At 37.0% G+C, this 13,391-nt stretch overlaps 2 long non-coding RNA genes across 2 annotated transcripts; both read right to left on the bottom strand.

Moving 5' to 3' along the window:
- Positions 1–2,520: 2,520 nt before the first annotated feature.
- Positions 2,521–4,868, bottom strand: LOC148766922 (uncharacterized). Its single transcript, XR_016034285.1, has 3 exons — positions 4,508–4,868; positions 4,364–4,411; positions 2,521–2,745 (listed from the first exon to the last, which is right to left on the bottom strand). It is a non-coding gene; the product is annotated as an uncharacterized LOC148766922 (long non-coding RNA).
- Positions 4,869–10,653: 5,785 nt separating this feature from the next.
- Positions 10,654–13,117, bottom strand: LOC148766921 (uncharacterized). The gene is made up of 3 exons (XR_016034284.1): positions 12,757–13,117; positions 12,613–12,660; positions 10,654–10,994 (listed from the first exon to the last, which is right to left on the bottom strand). It is a non-coding gene; the product is annotated as an uncharacterized LOC148766921 (long non-coding RNA).
- Positions 13,118–13,391: the final 274 nt, after the last annotated feature.

The raw sequence follows: 13,391 nt of genomic DNA, 5'->3' as shown, positions 1-13,391 counted from the left end.
AATTCAATAAGAAAAAAAAATTAAAAAAAACATAAAAAAATAAAAAAAAATAAAAAAGTAAGAATAAATAATTAAAATATTAAAATAATAAATAAATAAATAAAAACTAATTCCATAAGAAGAGGAAAAATGCTTAGCGTGAAGCTAATGCTTAACTCGAAGATAATGCCAAAAAGAAAATAAGAATGCATAGCTCTAAGCAAAAGCCAAAAACAAATAAGAATGCTTAACACAAGCAAATTCCATAACGAGAGGAAGAATGCTTAGCACGAAGATAATTCCAAACGGAAAATTAGAAGGCTAACTCGGAGCTAATGCCAAAAGTTAAGTAAGAATGCTCAGCACAAGCTAATTGTATAAGAAAAGAAAAAAAAATAAAAAAATAATGTTAAAACAAGGATAAAATAAATAATTCTATAAGAAGAGGAATAATACTTAGCTCGAAGCTAATGCCCAAAAGGAAAGTAAGAATGTTTAGCAGAAGCTAATTCCATAAGGAGCAGAATAATACATTGCTTTAAGCTAATGCCAAATGGAAAGTCGGAATACTTAGATAAAAGCTAATGTCAAAAGGAAAGTAAGGGCGCTTAGCACTATCTAATTCCATAAGAAAAGGAATAATGCTTTGCTCGAAGCTAATGCTAAAAGAAAAGTAAGAATGCTTAGCACAAGCTAATTCCATAACAAGAGAAATAATGCTTAGCTCGCACCTAGTGCCAAAAGGAAAGTAAGAATGCTTAACACAAAAACTAATTCCATAAGGAGAGGAATAATGCTTAGCTCAAATCTAATGCCAAAAGGGAAGTAAGAATGCTTAGCCCAAGCAAATTCCATAAGGAGAAGAATAATGCTTAGCTAAAAGCTAATGCCAAAAGGAATATAAGAATCCTGAGCTCAAAGCTAATGCCAAAAGGAAATAAGGATGCCTAGCACAAGCTCATTTCATAAGGAGAGGAAGGATGGTTAGCTCGAAGCTAATGCAAAAACAAAAGTAAGAATTTTCTTAGCACAAGCTAATTCCATGACGAGAGAAACAATGCTTAGCTGAAAGCCAAAGCCAAAAGGAAATTAATAACGCTTAGCTCGAAACTAAAGCCAAAAGGAAGGATGGTTAGCTCGAAGCTAATGCAAAAACGAAAGTAAGAATGTTTGGCATAACCTAATTCCATAAGAAGAGGAAAAATGCTTAGCTCGCAGCTAATGTCACTGGAAAAGTAAGAAGCTTAGCACAAGCTATTTCCATAAGAAGAGGAATAATGCTTAGCTCGAAGTTAATGCCAAAAGGAAAGTACGATCGCGTAGCACAAGCTAATTCCATAAGAAGAAGAATAATGTTTAGCTCGATGCTAATGTCAAATGGAAAGTAACAATGCTTAGCACAAGCTAAACCCCTAAGAAGAGGAATAAAGCTTAGCTAGAAGCTAATGCCAAAAAGAAAGTAAGAATTCCTAGCACAAGTTTATTCCATAAGGAGTGGAATAATGCTTAGCTCGAAGCTAATGCGAAAACGAAACTATGAATGCTAAACACAAGCTAATTCCATAAGGAGAGGAATAATACTTAGCTAACGCTAATGACAAAACGAAATATAAGAATGCGTAGCACAAGCTAATTCCATAACAAAAACAAATTAACAAAAAATATTTAATACAATTGTGACACCCATTTTCTAGTTATACTTAATTAGTATTTTAGAATATGATAGCGGAAGACTTTGAAATATATAAATCGGGAATAGAAAATTTCGACAAATTTTTTTTTTCTTTTAGAATCAGAGTAAGAGTGTCCACATATTACCAAACAACATTCACTTAATCAATTTCACAAACTATGCATCATGACTAGAGATTAAGTTCCATTTTAGCAAAGTGAGAAAATATTAGACAGTTTTGATCTATCAATTAAACAAATTAATAACTCTCTAACCGCTCATGCAAAACACTTGAAAGTTTTACCACATGCTCTAATAAGGACCTAGATAACCTAGAAAAAACAGTTTTGAAATAACTTGAGCCATTTGAAAGGAATAATTAAAATGGTACAACTATACAGTTTGAAAATCTAAAGCAGGGGAGTGATCTTTGAAAAATCTTTATAAATTCCCTACTGTCTCAAAAATCATAAAATTCTATACTAAAGTACATTGGTAAGTTAGGAGTTTATACCAAGTGGAATAAATCTTTTTGAGTGAGAAAAACTTCGTATTTTGTTGTAAATACTACAATGACTCTGTTTCAGAGAAGAGCTGGTAAACAATTCGTAATTAATTCATGGCTTATCCAAATGATGCAAACGACCTATCAACGTGAACCTAACAAATAGACCTATGATGCTGTAAAATTTCATGCAATAATGTATACAAGATATAATTAACACGAATTATTAAACTACTAGGCAGAACACAACACATAACTAGCCGATGGGCATTTTATAAGGTTTTTAGGAAAACTTGCCCTAAAGTTACATAAGTTTTTGAGGAATCATCATAACATATATCAAAATAGATAATCTTAATCATATGTCACATTACACATTATGCATCAATAGTAAGTTCCTCCAATAGGCGGAAGGGAACGATAATAAACACCTAAAACGGTGTCGAATGTCTTTAAAAGCAAAGTGTACAAATAAAACCACATTAGTATATTAAGAGCACCCAAAATCCACCATGCCTCCATATGAACTCTTCTCCCGATCCACGAACTCAACTTCAACCACGATCCTCGGGCTCGAAATCGGGTAATCCTACAAGCAATTCAACACCTATATGAGTCTTTGAGACTCAATGAGAATTCCATAGAATATCAAATACACTTAGACAAGGAATCATATAATCATACATCTACATACATATACAAGTATACATATACCTCAATCATCATTTCTTTAAGAAAATTTACCGATTTACCTTTACCTTCTCGGTTTACCTCTTAGACCCTTTTCGATTTACCTCTTAGAACTTTTCGATTTACCTCTTAGACCTTCATTTCATCATTTCATAAGGAATAAGAGGAGATCCCTTACAAGGGAGTCATTCTTTTACACATACATTCATTCATGTGCTTATACAATGTGTGAGAAAATCATTTTCTTTAGTCGGATATCCTTTGGAAAAATCAAGTAAATCCATAGACAATAAGCCTTCATTTATTTGGAACCCGTTTCATAAGTGGAGTCAAACCACACACTCTTCATCTCATTTTTGGGGTACCGGTCCCTCATACCCCGTGCTTATTCGATCTATGTTTTACAAGACTTTCCAATTTTAAAAACCTGCAAGTGAGGTTAGCACATACTTTCATTCATTTCAAGCAATTTGATTAGGTGTGTGAGAAAACATTTTTCGTTCGGATATCCTTTGAAAAATCAAGTAAAACCATAGACAATAAGCCTTCATTTATTTGGAACCCGTTTCATAAGTGGAATCAAACCACACACTCTTCATTTCATTTTTGGGGTACCGGTCCCTCATACCCCGTGCTTATTCGATCTATGTTTTACAAGATTTTCCAACTTTAAAAACGTGCAAGTGAAGTTAGTATATACTCTTCATTTCACATATTCAAAGTTAGCTTTCACATAAGCACACATATTTTCACATATTTCACAAAAGGCACATAGTTTAGTCACAAAATCACTAAAGCAAGTAAGACACATAAAAATTCAAACAAAGAGCATAGATCACATATAGCAAAACAACTCAAAGCATTCGGTTATTTATAATTACTATCTCCGAGTTTTATTAATTAAAGTTCAAGCCCTCTTTCTCAAGAGCCTTGAAGTTTTCTTTCAAGTAGCACCAAAATTCCATTTACTCCATTTTCTTTCCAAAATATTCGAACCATCAACAATTCAATTACACAAAATTCCATTTTTATTAATCTTGTTCTCGATTTTTATCTTCGTATATTATCTTATTACTCATAGATCATAAACCATGGATCGTAAGCTTCCTCGACCCGGAGGGAGTACACTTACAACCACGTAGGTCGATATATATATATACACATAGAAACATATACTTATATATAGCACATTAAGATTATAAATAAACCATGGATCAAGTACTTTCTTCGACCACGCAGGTTTACGAAAACCATGGATCGAAGTTTCCTTAAGATCACGCAGGTCTAGTATATATATATATTTACATATACATAAATAAAAATTAAATTATCATATTATTCTTAGTTCTTCAAGATTATTTCAATTAAAGCTTAGATCATTACATGCATGGATCATCTAACAATAAACAAGCAAAGTAATACAACTTCCCAAATTTTAGGCCATTAAGAACGAAGAAGGTGAAAGAAGAAATAATATTGGTGAAGAATCACTTGTAGCAAGAATATGAAATTCTCACCTTAATCTTCTTAGAAAATATGAAGGAGTTGGTGGATTGAATAACCCACTATAAGAACCTTGAAGAAATTATAAAGAAATTAGAAGAAAACATTAGGGAATTTTCGAAATTGAAAGGGAAGAAGAAAAATGAAAGCTTTCTTACACTTCTAGTTGAAGAGACTTCTTTTTGGAAATGAGGAGAGATTTTGAGCTTCCTACACTAATAATTTCGAAATGGAGGAGAAGAAGAGAGAGAATGATGTTTTCTTAAGAGCTTTAAGATATGGTGGAGAAGATGAAAATTCATTTGGGTGTTGGGTTCTATTTATAGAGCTTTGCAAGCATTTGGGGGTGTTCTTGGAATTTCCTCTTTAGGTGGGTTGGATTGGAGGTGGTTCTATGGCTTGAGCTTGAGTAAAAATGGAGTCTTGGTGAGGGGATGGTGGTGATGGCCGAATTTAGGGAGAGAGGAAGAAGAAAGAGAATGGGTTTCAAATGCTTAGGTGGAAAGAGAGAGAGAAAGTGGGTCTTGAATTAAAAGGTAAAGTGAAGTACCATTCTCAATGAAGAAGGTACAAGCCACTTAAGCCTTCAATTATCCCAATTAATGAGTCTTTCTACATTAAAGAATTGTACACATGGAAAATAAAATCCATGTGTGTCTCCACATGGCCGAAAATTACAAGAAGAGTGGAGAAAATTTTATTTCTAAGTTTATTCACTCATTTAATTATCTAATATGCATGAATTTATTCTTTTTCTAAAAATTTAGTGTATGCATAAATATATTCCAACTATCCAAATTAAATTCTAGAATGCAATAATCTAATTAAAATATGAAATTTTTCAATTAGTTATTTTTCGTGTGAAATTTTCAAATATTCGATTCTCATAAATCAACTAATCACATAATTTAACTCACACATAAAGTTCATCAAGAATGCATGTATAACTAGGCTAGCTCATAAAGAAATTATCCTATTAGCACACATAAAATTTCTAAACGTAAAATCTACTTATGAAAAATAATAAAAATATAAAACGAGTTATCCGAAAGGGCGGGGTGTTACAATCTCCCTCCCTTAAAGAAATTTCGTCCCCGAAATTTGTACCTTTCTTGATTAATTCCGGGTACCGACTCTCAATCTCATCCTCGAGTTCCCACGTCGCCTCGTCCGGGGAGTGGTTTTTCCAAAGAACTTTGATAAGGCGAATTTCTTTATTTCGGAGTTTCCTAGCTTTTCGGTCTAGAATTTGGACGGGTTCTTCGATAAAAGATAGGTTTGGGGATAAGTCTATAGGTTCGAATTCAAGGACGTGGTCGGGGTTAGGAAGGTATTTTCGGAGCATGGATACGTGAAAGACATTGTGTATTCGAGATAGATGTGGTGGTAGGGCAAGGCGATAGGCTTGAGTGCCAATTCGATTGAGAATTTCGAAAGGTTCAATATATCGAGGGCTTAGTTTCCCTCGTTTTCCGAATCGCATAATTCCTTTGAGTGGAGCGACTTTTAGAAATACGTGGTCGCCAACATTGAATTCCAAGTCTCGTCTCCTTTTATTTGCGTATTTTTGTTGGCGATCTTGGGCCGACTTCATTTTCTCCCGGATGTGTTTGATTATGTCGACGGTGTGTTGGACTAGTTCGGGGCCCAATAATTTTCGCTCGCCGACTTCGTCCCAATGGATTGGAGATCGGCACTTTCTTCCGTACAATGCTTCGTATGGCGCCATTTCGATCGACGATTGGTAACTATTATTGTACGAGAATTCGATGAGCGGTAGCCGGCTTTCCCAATTGCCACCAAAATCCATTATGCATGCTCGGAGCATATCTTCGAGAGTTTTAATCGTTCTCTCGGATTAACCGTCGGTTTGGGGATGGTATGCCGTACTAAAGGCTAGACGGGTCCCCATTGCTTCGTGTAAGCTCTTCCAAAATTTTGAAGTGAATCGGGGGTCTCGATCAGAAATAATTGATATAGGAATCCCATGGAGCCGGACAATTTCTCGGATGTAAAGTTCGGCTAGCTTTTCGAGACTAAAGGTAGTCTTGACCGGTAGAAAGTGAGCGGATTTGGTTAGGCGATCAACTATCACCCATATTGAGTCGGAACCTTTTTGAGTTTTTGGAAATCCTTGAACGAAATCCGTGTTTACCCTTTCCCACTTCCATTCGGGTATGAGGTTGGGTTGAAGAAGTCCGCCGGGCCGTTGGTGTTCCGTCTTAACTTGTTGACAAACTAGGCATTCGGACACGAACTTGGCTATGTCTTTCTTCATTCCGGGCCACCAATATAATTTCTTCACGTCTTGGTACATTTTTGTTTCGCCCGGGTGGCAAGAGTAGGGGGTTTTGTGAGCTTCGCCGAGAATTAATTCTTTTATCTCTTTGTTTGCCGGAACGCAAATTCTTCCTTGGAATTTTAAGACTTCGCCGTCGGAGATCGAGAAATTGGGATTTTGACCGGTTGATAAGCTTTCTCGGATTTTTAGAAGTTGATCATCAAGGAGTTGGGCGGATTTGATAGTCGACTTGAGCGGCGGTTCAATGATCAAAGCGCACATGGACTTCCGGCTAAGAGCATCGGCCACGACATTAGCTTTACCGGGGTGGTAAAGTATTTTGCAATCGTAATCTTTGACCAATTCGAGCCATCGTCTTTGTCTCATGTTAATTTCTTTTTGGGTGAAGAAGTACTTTAGGCTTTTGTGGTCGGTGAAGATCGAACATTTCTCTCCGTAGAGATAGTGCCTCCAAATTTTGAGGGCGAAAACAACGTCGGCAAGTTCCAAGTCGTGCGTCGGGTAATTCTTCTCGTAATCTTTTAATTGACGAGAGGCATAGGCAATTACGTTCCCATTTTGCATCAAGACGGCTCCAAGTCCATGCTTGGAAGCATCGCTATAGACTACGTAGTTTCCGGTTTTGTCGGGTAAGGCGAGAATTGGGGCGGAAGTTAATCGATTCATGAGCTCTTGGAAGCTAGACTCACATTCGGCGGTCCATTGGTACTTGGTCTCCTTTCGGGTCAATCGAGTGAGTGGAGAAGCGATTTTGGAGAAGTTCAGAACGAATCGTCGATAGTAACCCGCGAGACCGAGGAAGCTTCGGATTTCTCCAACATTTCGGGGAGTCGGCCAATTGCAAACGGCTTCGATCTTGCTTGGATCTACCGATATTCCTTCTTTCGAGATCACGTGCCCAAGGAAGTGGACTTGGCGTAACCAAAATTCACATTTGGAGAATTTTGCGTAAAGTTGGTTTTCTCGGAGGGTTTGGAGCACGATCCTCAAATGTTCTTCGTGTTCTTCATCGTTTCGAGAGTAGATTAAGATGTCGTCGATGAAGACGATTACAAATTGGTCGAGGTACTTGTGGAAGATTCGGTTCATTAGATCCATGAAAGCGGCCGGGGCGTTGGTTAGACCGAATGGCATTACTACAAACTTGTAATGGCCGTAACGAGTTCGGAAAGCGGATTTTGGGATATCTTCCTTCTTGATTTTCAATTGGTGATATCCGGAACGGAGATCGATCTTTGAGTTCACCGTGGAGCCTTGGAGTTGGTCGAAAAGGTCGTCGATTCTCGGTAGGGGATATTTATTTTTTATCGTGACTTTGTTAAGCTCTCGGTAGTCGATACATAGGCGGAGGGTTCCGTCTTTCTTTTTGACGAAGAGGACGGGAGCGCCCCAAGGAGAGAAGCTAGGGCGAACAAACTTCTTATCGATAAGCTCTTGAATTTGGTCTTTGAGTTCTTTAAGTTCTAACGGGGCCATGCGGTAGGGTGCTTTGGAAATAGGAGTTGCACCGGGAATTATGTTGATCTCAAATTCAATTTCACGATCGGGTGGAAGACCGGGGAGATCTTCGGGAAAGACATCGGGAAAATCACAAACGGTTGGTACTTGGGATGGCTCGGGTTTATTTTCGTCGGAGATTTCGACTATGTCGACCAAAAGACAACAATGCCCCTTTCGGGCGAGCTTAAGTGTTTTGACGGCGGAGAGGATTTGGAGTGAAGGTGAGTAGGACCCTTGGAATTCCACTGTTTGTCCGTGGGGTAAAGAAAGATAGACGGTTTTGGTCGCACAATTAATTTGGGCTTTAAATTTGGACAACCAATCCATTCCGAGAATTACTTCGAAATGGTCTATAGGGAGAATTATGAGGTCGGAATCGAGTGGCTTCTTTTGGATTTGGATTGGGCAATCTTTGAAAAAGAGGTCGGATTCTAAATCATTGCCAGACGGTAAGCGAATTGTGAATAATTCACTAGATGTGGTAGGGGTTATTGGGAATTTGGCGGCGAGGGTACTCGAGACGAATGAGTGAGTCGATCCGGAATCAACTAGAGCATAAACGAGATTGTTACAAACGTAAATTGTACCTGCTATCTCGAAGGGTCGGCTTCGGCTTCATCTTTGGTCATTGCGAACACTCGACCGGGAGCTCGATTTTGCGGTGGGGGTTGTGGGCAATCCCTTATCAAGTGCCCTGGTTTTCCACAGCGATAACAATTGTTGGTGCCTTGAACGCAGTGTCCAAAGTGAGGTTTCCGACATTTTGGGCAAATCGGTCGGGCTGGTGGCGTAGCATGCTTTTGAATCATTGGACATTTTCCCTTGTTTTGGCTAGGTCCGGGGTGGGGCCTCTTCCATTTGTGAGTAGTGGCGGGTGGAACGGATCGAGATTGACGAATCTCTTGCTCGGCTTGGTCTGCTTCGAGTGCTTTGTCGACTATTTTCCGAAAAGTCGTTACGGAAGACATGCGGACATCTCGTTGAATCACCGGATTGAGGCCTCTAAGGAAATGGTTGGCCTTTTCGTCAGCGTCTCGGGATATGAATGGGGCGTAGAGACATCCTTGTTCGAATCGCCTTACGTACTCGGGTACGGACATGTTGCCTTGCTTTAGCTCAAGAAATTCTTTTAGCTTCTGAGCTCGGAGGTTTTTGGAAAAGTACTTTTCGAAGAATAAGATTTTGAAAGCGCTCCAAGTAGTGTTCGTTAGGTCGATTCCTTCTTTGGTACCTTCCCACCAATGACGGGCTTCGTTCTTCAGTAGGAAAAGAGAACAATGGATTCGATCTTGGTCGGACATTTCCATGTAGTCGAAAATGACTTCGAGGGATGTGATCCATTCTTCACCTATGGTTGGATCGGGGCCTCCATGGAATTCGGCGGGGTGCATTCGTAGAAACCTTTCGTAAATGGCTTGGGGTGTGGTATTTTGAGTTGGTGGAGGTGGAGGGTTCTGGTTTTGGAGGTTAACAAGGCGTTGAATTTGTTCATTTTGTTCTCGGACGAGGGCGGTGAGGTCTTGTATGGTGCGAGATTGATCGTTCGGACCGTTAGCGGCGTTTTGAGCTCGAGTTTGTGCTCCCGACATTTTAGCACTTTAAACAAATAAACACTTCTCATTAGTTAAGAAATGTGCACATATAAACACATACCTGCCCGAGTTCTTAGTTGATGTCGTCATTCGAGGATTTCGGAGATCTTTAAGTTCATATGGAGATTTTCCGGGGATCGTTGCTCTGATACCACGTATGTGTGACACCCATTTTCTAGTTATACTTAATTAGTATTTTAGAATATGATAGCGGAAGACTTTGAAATATATAAATCGGGAATAGAAAATTTCGACAATTTTTTTTTTCTTTTAGAATCAGAGTAAGAGTGTCCACATATTACCAAACAACATTCACTTAATCAATTTCACAAACTATGCATGCATGACTAGAGATTAAGTTCCATTTTAGCAAAGTGAGAAAATATTAGACAGTTTTGATCTATCAATTAAACAAATTAATAACTCTCTAACCGCTCATGCAAAACACTTGAAAGTTTTACCACATGCTCTAATAAGGACCTAGATAACCTAGGAAAAACAGTTTTGAAATAACTTGAGCCATTTGAAAGGAATAATTAAAATGGTACAACTATACAGTTTGAAAATCTAAAGCAGGGGAGTGATCTTTGAAAAATCTTTATAAATTCCCTACTGTCTCAAAAATCATAAAATTATATACTAAAGTACATTGGTAAGTTAGAAGTTTATACCAAGTGGAATAAATCTTTTTGAGTGAGAAAAACTTCGTATTTTGTTGTAAATACTACAATGACTCTGTTTCAGAGAAGAGTTGGTAAACAATTCGTAATTAATTCATGGCTTATCCAAATGATGCAAACGACCTATCAACGTGAACCTAACAAATAGACCTATGATGCTGTAAAATTTCATGCAATAATGTATACAAGATATAATTAACACGAATTATTAAACTACTAGGCAGAACACAACACATAACTAGCCGATGGGCATTTTATAAGGTTTTTAGGAAAACTTGCCCTAAAGTTACATAAGTTTTTGAGGAATCATCATAACATATATCAAAATAGGTAATCTTAATCATATGTCACATTACACATTATGCATCAATAGTAAGTTCCTCCAATAGGCGGAAGGGAACGATAATAAACACCTAAAACGGTGTCGAATGTCTTTAAAAGCAAAGTGTACAAATAAAACCACATTAGTATATTAAGAGCACCCAAAATCCACCATGCCTCCATATGAACTCTTCTCCCGATCCACGAACTCAACTTCAACCACGATCCTCGGGCTCGAAATCGGGTAATCCTACAAGCAATTCAACACCTATATGAGTCTTTGAGACTCAATGAGAATTCCATAGAATATCAAATACACTTAGACAAGGAATCATATAATCATACATCTACATACATATACAAGTATACATATACCTCAATCATCATTTCTTTAAGAAAATTTACCGATTTACCTTTACCTTCTCGGTTTATCTCTTAGACCCTTTTCGATTTACCTCTTAGAACTTTTCGATTTACCTCTTAGACCTTCATTTCATCATTTCATAAGGAATAAGAGGAGATCCCTTACAAGGGAGTCATTCTTTTACACATACATTCATTCATGTGCTTATACAATGTGTGAGAAAATCATTTTCTTTAGTCGGAAATCCTTTGGAAAAATCAAGTAAAACCATAGACAATAAGCCTTCATTTATTTGGAACCCGTTTCATAAGTGGAATCAAACCACACACTCTTCATCTCATTTTTGGGGTACCGGTCCCTCATACCCCGTGCTTATTCGATCTATGTTTTACAAGACTTTCCAATTTTAAAAACGTGCAAGTGAGGTTAGCACATACTTTCATTCATTTCAAGCAATTTGATTAGGTGTGTGAGAAAACATTTTTCGTTCGGATATCCTTTGAAAAATCAAGTAAAACCATAGACAATAAGCCTTCATTTATTTGGAACCCGTTTCATAAGTGGAATCAAAACACACACTCTTCATTTCATTTTTGGGGTACCGGTCCCTCATACCCCGTGCTTATTCGATCTATGTTTTACAAGATTTTCCAACTTTAAAAACGTGCAAGTGAAGTTAGTATATACTCTTCATTTCACATATTCAAAGTTAGCTTTCACATAAGCACACATATTTTCACATATTTCACAAAAGGCACATAGTTTAGTCACAAAATCACTAAAGCAAGTAAGACACATAAAAATTCAAACAAAGAGCATAGATCACATATAGCAAAACAACTCAAAGCATTCGGTTATTTATAATTACTATCTCCGAGTTTTATTAATTAAAGTTCAAGCCCTCTTTCTCAAGAGCCTTGAAGTTTTCTTTCAAGTAGCACCAAAATTCCATTTACTCCATTTTCTTTCCAAAATATTCGAACCATCAACAATTCAATTACACAAAATTCCATTTTTATTAATCTTGTTCTCGATTTTTATCTTCGTATATTATCTTATTACTCATAGATCATAAACCATGGATCGTAAGCTTCCTCGACCCGGAGGGAGTACACTTACAACCACGTAGGTCGATATATATATATACACATAGAAACATATACTTATATATAGCACATTTAGATTATAAATAAACCATGGATCAAGTACTTTCTTCGACCACGCAGGTTTACGAAAACCATGGATCGAAGTTTCCTTAAGATCACGCAGGTCTAGTATATATATATATTTACATATACATAAATAAAAATTAAATTATCATATTATTCTTAGTTCTTCAAGATTATTTCAATTAAAGCTTAGATCATTACATGCATGGATCATCTAACAATAAACAAGCAAAGTAATACAACTTCCCAAATTTTAGGCCATTAAGAACGAAGAAGGTGAAAGAAGAAATAATATTGGTGAAGAATCACTTGTAGCAAGAATATGAAATTCTCACCTTAATCTTCTTAGAAAATATGAAGGAGTTGGTGGATTGAATAACCCACTATAAGAACCTTGAAGAAATTATAAAGAAATTAGAAGAAAACATTAGGGAATTTTCGAAATTGAAAGGGAAGAAGAAAAATGAAAGCTTTCTTACACTTCTAGTTGAAGAGACTTCTTTTTGGAAATGAGGAGAGATTTTGAGCTTCCTACACTAATAATTTCGAAATGGAGGAGAAGAAGAGAGAGAATGATGTTTTCTTAAGAGCTTTAAGATATGGTGGAGAAGATGAAAATTCATTTGGGTGTTGGGTTCTATTTATAGAGCTTTGCAAGCATTTGGGGGTGTTCTTGGAATTTCCTCTTTAGGTGGGTTGGATTGGAGGTGGTTCTATGGCTTGAGCTTGAGTAAAAATGGAGTCTTGGTGAGGGGATGGTGGTGATGGCCGAATTTAGGGAGAGAGGAAGAAGAAAGAGAATGGGTTTCAAATGCTTAGGTGGAAAGAGAGAGAGAAAGTGGGTCTTGAATTAAAAGGTAAAGTGAAGTACCATTCTCAATGAAGAAGGTACAAGCCACTTAAGCCTTCAATTATCCCAATTAATGAGTCTTTCTACATTAAAGAATTGTACACATGGAAAATAAAATCCATGTGTGTCTCCACATGGCCGAAAATTACAAGAAGAGTGGAGAAAATTTTATTTCTAAGTTTATTCACTCATTTAATTATCTAATATGCATGAATTTATTCTTTTTCTAAAAATTTAGTGTATGCATAAATATATTCCAACTAT

This window comes from Erythranthe guttata, chromosome 11, assembly GCF_056151865.1.
Source record: "Erythranthe guttata isolate IM_541 chromosome 11, IM_541, whole genome shotgun sequence".
Taxonomy (NCBI): Eukaryota; Viridiplantae; Streptophyta; class Magnoliopsida; order Lamiales; family Phrymaceae; genus Erythranthe; species Erythranthe guttata.
Note: the sequence above shows the minus strand (reverse complement) of the source record. Positions and strands in the feature narration are given on the sequence as shown.